This window comes from Miscanthus floridulus, chromosome 14 (assembly GCF_019320115.1).
Source record: "Miscanthus floridulus cultivar M001 chromosome 14, ASM1932011v1, whole genome shotgun sequence".
In the NCBI taxonomy this organism is placed as follows: Eukaryota; Viridiplantae; Streptophyta; class Magnoliopsida; order Poales; family Poaceae; genus Miscanthus; species Miscanthus floridulus.
The window spans coordinates 14,615,931-14,622,707 of record NC_089593.1 but is presented as its reverse complement, the minus strand read 5'-3'; positions in this window follow the sequence as shown (position 1 = coordinate 14,622,707).

Genomic DNA, 6,777 nt, shown 5'->3' with positions numbered 1-6,777 from the left:
TGCGCACTTTGTGCCTCTTCGCCATCCCTTCCAGGCTACCGGAGTGGCGAAGCTTTTCATGGATGACGTGTACAAGCTTCATGGTCTGCCGTCCGCAATCATATCGGATCACAACCGGATATTCACAAGTAAGTTTTGGCAATCCCTGTTCAAATTGGTTGGTACCTCACTATATATGAGTTCGGCTTATCACCCATAAAGCGATGGACAAACCGAGCAAGTCAATCAATGCTTGGAAACATTTCTTCGCTGTTTTGTCCACGCATGCCCTTCTCGGTGGATCCATTGGCTCTCCTTGGCCGAGTACTGGTATGACACCAGCAGTCACTCCGCGCTTGGGCGGTCTCCGTTTGAAGTTCTCTACGGTTTCCCTCCGCGGCACTTGGGCGTGCCTTCATCTGCCGCCGTCATGCCTGAGCTCGCCCAATGGCTGGAGGAATGCGAGCTAATGCTGCAGTTGGTGCACCAGCATCTGCTTCGCGCCCAAACACGCGGAAGTGCCAAGCTGGTAAGCGTCGTTAGGAGCGCTCCTTCTCTGTGGGTGACATGGTCTTCGTCAAGCTTCAGTCATCGGTGGCTCGCCGTGCCCACCAGAAACTGGCATTCCACTTCTTTGGCCCCTACCCGTGTTGGCGCGGATTGGCGCCGTGGCCTACCAACTGGAATTGCCTCATCAGCATCTGTGCATCCAGTTTTCCACGTCTCGCAGCTCAAGGCCTCAGCGGGTGATCAGGTGGTTTCTACTTCACTTCCTAATGACTTGGTTGAGTTTCAGCTTCCTGCTCAGATCCTGCAGACTCGCTGGACTGCTGGTTCCACCCCGTCCAGCAGGTGCTCATCCGGTGGTCGCAAATTCTAGCGTCGCTGGCAACCTGGGAATCTCTGGAGGAGCTCTGTCGCCGGTTTCCCAGAGCTGCTGCCTGGGGACATGCAGGCTCCAAAGCGGGAGGGGATGTCAGCAGCTCAACTCCCTCACCGTCTCCTGGAAATGATGAAGCCTCTGCTGATGCTGATGACCCAGAGCACTCGGCCTAGCCGGCTGCGACTCGGCCCAAGACGAACAGAAGGCCCAACCCGGCGGTGCTCGGTCCTGAGTGGTGTGCGTGAGTGATATATATGTAATGTGTGAGAGAGAGGAACAACAAGAAATTTGTAAACTCTAAACTCTATCAAGCACTCCTCTAAGATTCCTCCCCTGCTGTTCTTCCTTCTCCCCCAAGTTGCTCCTCCCCCAACTCCTTGCTAACATAGGTGTTGATAGTGCGTTAATTCGGCAAGCTGAAATGTTCTGGATTCTCAGCTAGTCACTTCTAAATGGTGAAAGCGGGAAACTTTTCAGCGTAGAAACGTTTCTAGTTTCTTGCCTAGAAACATGAGTCAGACAAAGGCTGGTTTCACCAAATTCATCACCTGACGGTTTAGAAGTGATTAATCAAGTATACCAGCCAAACGGTTTCACAAAGTGATTCCGATTCATCACCTGAAACGTTTTAAGGGAGAATCCGGATCCAAAACATTTCGACAAGAATTTGGAGCTCTACCAAACGCACTCTTACAAGTATACAGGTAGGGTTCCGCAATGCCAAATTATTGGGCAGTGTCCAAGCCTATCTTTGAATGCATGAATTGATATATAATTTTGGACCTTTTGGTTATATAAGATATATATATAGACGATCCGGCCAGCACACGACATGGGCCCATTAAGGCACAACCCGATTAGAGTCGGGCTAGCATACCCTATTTGCTCAATGTGTCATGTCGTGCCTGCCAATGGGTGTGGCTTTGGCCCAGGCATGGGTCTACACTGTCTTAGCTGTGTCGGGATGGGCTGAGGGCTCACTGACCGCGCCTCTACCCTGTAAGGAAAATGGACCCCAGACCCATTTACTTTGGATTTTAGTGTTTGATGACCAACACAACCAAATTGGACTAATGAATTTGCAAGTGTTTTGTTTTTCAGTTCAATAGGGTGCAAGACGTGACTTGGACGAAGGCGACGTAATGATCCGATGATCAACACCACAAGCAAGACCTTAGGAGCACAAGAGAAGATCTAAGATATCAAGCAAAGTCCAAGCACGTAGATAGGAACCAAGCCGTACGCAAGATCACGAAGAAACGAGCTCACATAAGTGACCGGACGCTGGAGAAAAGGGACCAGGCGCTCCGATCAGTGGCTCGGCATCAGCAAGCAGCGACCGGACGCTGAACAAGTGAATCGACCGGACGCACCGATGGAACTGTTCATCATTCCGACAAAACACTCAGCAAGTGACCGGACGCTGGCGGCAAACCGACCGGACGCAGGACAGCAGCGTCCGATCGAGTACAGAGAGGTTCCAGAGCAGCGAACTTGCGACCGGACGCGTCCAGTGGCAAGTGACCGAACGCTGGCAGCGTCCGATCAGTTGTTCGTGGCTCCAACGGTCGGGACGACCAGACGCGTTCGATCAAGACGACTCCAGCGTCCGGTCAGTAGCAGAAAAGCGGGATTTAGTCCCCAACGGCTACTTTCTCAGTGGGGCCTATAAATACAACCCCCAATAGTCCATTTGAGTACGAGTGGAGCTGAGGGAACATACCAAGGGTGTTGATACACCATTTTAGTGATCTCCACTTGCATAGTGCTTAGTGTTTTATTAGGTGATTAACATAGGTGCTTTGCGAAGTGCTTAGGTTGATTAGACCACCGCTTATGCGCTTGCTATAGGTTTAGGCCTAGCGTTTAGTGAGGTTTGCATACCTCTTACCACTCGGTGCTTGCGCGCACTATTGTTGTACATCGAAGGGGCTTGTAGTCTTGCGAGATCATACCAACCGCGTTTGTGGTGTGGCCGCCACCGTGTACCAGAGGGAACAAGGCCTGCGGCGTTTCAGTCGAAAGCTTGATAGTGAAGACGGCGGGGAGCATCCGGGAGAGGCTTGCCAGAAGGCACGTCAGAGACCCACTTTCGCGTGGGGAAGGCCCGAGGCTATCCACCGAGTTACCCGACCGGGAGCTCGGCCCTTGTAAGGGATTCCTTGCGAGGGGCTCCAACGAGGACTAGGGGTAAGCTTGCGCGCTTCTCGATACCTTGGTAAAAATACCGGAGTCATCGATGGGAGTTTGCATATCTGTACCTTGCTCTTTAGCTTCCGCATTTACATTGATTGCATTACTCTTTTTGCGGTAGAGATAGCAATACATTAGCAAAACCGTAGTTGCACATTTATATAGTTTGTCTTTTTGCATAGGTTTTGCTAAGGTTAGAAAAAGAGGCCATAGTTTAGAGTTAGAATTTTAAGTTGCCTAATTCACCCCCCCCTCTTAGGCATCATGATCCCCTTCAATTGGTATCAGAGACGGTTGGCTCAATTTGGACCTTTGGCTTAACCGCCGTTGAGCCAACACTATTTAGAGTGGTTGGGATGGATACCTCTAGGCCTCCGTACTTTGACGGCACTAACTTTCCCTATTATAGAGCTAGAATGGCTTGCTACCTTGAGGCGGTTGACTTAGGAGTTTGGAGAGTCACTCATGACAGGATGAAACCCTTTAAGAATCCCGATAAACCCACGAAGAGTGATGAAAAAGAAATTCATTTTAATGCTAGAGCAAAAAATTGCTTGTTTGAATCTTTTAGCATGGATGTGTTTAACCAAATATTCACCTTAAATACGGCAAATGAAATATGTTTAAAACTCCAAGAGCTCCATGACGGCACAAGTAATGTCCGTGAGCAAAAACATTGTCTAGCTAAACAAAATTATGATTCCTTCGAAATGAATGATGATGAGCTTGTTCGTGATATGTATTTTTGTTTGAATCTAATTATCAATGAGCTCCATTCTATAGGATTAACAAAGCTAGATGATGCGGATATCATGAGGAAGATTATCTCCGTGCTACCACAAAAGAAATATGCAAGCATCATCACCATCCTTCACAACATGGAGGACTTGAGCACCATGACCCTGGCCATAGTCATTGGCAAGATAGTGGCATTTGAAATGTCATGGAAGATGGGTCAAGAAGAAGCCTCTTCATCAAGCAAAGGCAAAGCTCTTGCATGTGGTAAGAAGAAGATGAAGAGCAAGCAAGTTGAGACAAGCTCAAGCTCAAGCTCCTCAAGTGAAGAAGAAGAAGAAGAAGAAGATTGAGGAAGATGATGATGATGAAGATTCAAGTGATGATGATCAATCTTCCTCCTCCACCTCCGACCTTGATGAAGAATCAATCAAACTAATCAACAAGGTGGAGAAGATGATCCAAAAGCTCAATGTCAAGGATGTGCCCATCTAAATCCAAGATCTCATTTTCACCAATCAAAGAAATGAGCAAAGAAAGAGAGGATTCTATGGATGCGGCGAGTTGGGGCACTTTGTTGAAGTTTGTCCAAACAAGCCCACACCCAAGACAAAGAAGAAGGCGTGCAAGAACCAAGCCCTCACATCAATAAGATCATGGGATGATTCTTCAAGTGAAGAAGAACATCATCACAAGAGGCGAGGGCGTAAACACTCATCATCAAGCTCTTCTCGTGTGTGCCTTATGGCACGAGGTAATGAAAGCTCATCCTCTAGTGAGAGTGATAGTGATGATGAAATGCCTTCTTATGAAGAAATTGTGAAACAAAACCTTAATTATGCTAAAGTTTGCACTAGTCAACAAAAGAAGCTCGGGAAAATAAAAGAAAAGCTAGATAGTTTACAAGAAGCATACAAAACTTTGCTTGAACAATATGAGAATTTTGCTAATCTTAATGTTCAACTATCTACTAAAATTGAGAAACTTGAGGCTAGTGCAACAACAAATGCATGCACAATCAATGATGAACAACTTGTAAAGAAAAATAAAAATTTAAAAGAAAAATTATCTAGCTCACAAGATGCTTATAAAAGTTTGCTTGCTAAAATGGAAACCATGTGCAAACATTGTGATGAGCTAACTAATAAAGTTGCTAATCTTGAAGCCGTTAGCACAACCCCCACCAAGGCATCTAAAAAGAAAAGTTCTATCATTAACATGTCTAAAAAGGATGCCTCTACTTCTTGTAATGATTTATTTTTAGACACACCTTTGTGCAACCAAGTTTGTGTTGAGAAAGTTATTGTAGATACATGCACACAAGAAATTGCAAAGGAGAATGAGCAACTCAAGCAAGAAGTAGCTTGCCTCACCAAGGACTTGAGTCAAGTGAAAGGCAAGGCGAAGCAAGCCCAACTTCATCAAGATAACACCATCAAGGGAGTGAAGAAGCTTGATGAAGGACAAACCGTGGTTTGCTATGTGTGCCACAAGGCAGGTCACAAGTCCTATGAGTGCAAGGTGAAGAATGGGGGAGGAGCAAAGAAGAAAGAGAAGAAGCAAACAAGCAAGCTCTCCAACACCTACACCAACAAGGTGGACAAGAAGGCCTCCACACCTTATCTCTTGAAGAAAAAGAAAAATGACAAGGTGGTGGCCATCAAGGTGTACAAGCAAGCCAACAATGGGGTCAAACGCTTTTGGGTGCCAAAGGAAATCATTTCCAACATGAAGAGCACCAAGAAGGTTTAGATCCCGAAAGGGAAGTGAGAAGTCCGATGGACAATGGGGAATTTGGAGACTTGGCAAAGTATGGATGCATTTCATGGGGTGCATCATGATGGACAAATTCATTGCCAAGTGGGTTAGTGAATACTATGAACCCAAATTCCCCTTCCCATGTTAGGTAACTAGATTCAATTTACTTCAATTGGTATTAGATTTAAATTTTCCTACAATTGGTATCTTTTAGCATCTAGTTACTCTTTATGCCTAGGTTTGCATTTGCTTTCTTATATATTTTGTCATGCATACACTAGGTATATCATATGGTAGGCTTGCTCGGTTTCACTCTTAACCCTTGGAGCAAACCTACATGGTTTAAAATTGCTTAGAAGCACGACACATAGCTTGTCTTACATTTGTTCATCTAATATGTGCCAAAGTCTAAATTGTAGATAATTTCTCCCGAATATCGCCTTCCAAAATGATTCTCATATTCATGAGATATTATCTTTCAAGTGGTATTATTGATTCTAAAATCAATGTGCATGTCTTCAACAAGTATTCCATACTTGTGTGCACAAATTTAGGGGGAGGTTACTCTATAAGTTGGATGCTTTGAGACTAACACCTTTTCAAGCTTATCATGTGTGTAGTAGTCTTATTGCAAGGAAAATGGTGTCCCCGGAGTTAAGCATCATACTTCAAATATCCACCACCTATTGCAAGTTGTAGAAATCAAATTGGTTTCCACATGTGGTATTTCTAAACCAATATCATCATGTTGATTTCATTTTGATATTTATATGCTTTCTCCATGCATTATAATGCATATGCTTTGCCTTCTATCATATGTATGCATATATTTAGGGGGAGCTTAGTCTATGTAATGTGAGTGTCAAATTTTGTGATCTATTTCACTCTACACACAAAGGATCACAAAGTTTGACCCTTCCTTGTGCTACTAATGTCTTCCTTTTTGGTGTTTGATTCCAAAGGGGGAGAATTTAGAGGACCAAAAGCAAGCATTAATTTGTAGTAATGGTCCGAGAAAGGGAGGATAGTGGATTATGGATTTGCCTATGTAATGGGGAGAATTTATAGGAAGCAAGGCTTAAATCCATAATACCATATGGGGACATTTGCAAGGGCAAGATAAGTTTTTATGTAGTCTTACAAGTAGTAACTTTTAGCATCATATAATCTTGCCTCTTGCATTGCATCCTAGCAAGTAGGTAGTTTTTAAATTTTCAAAATTCTATTAT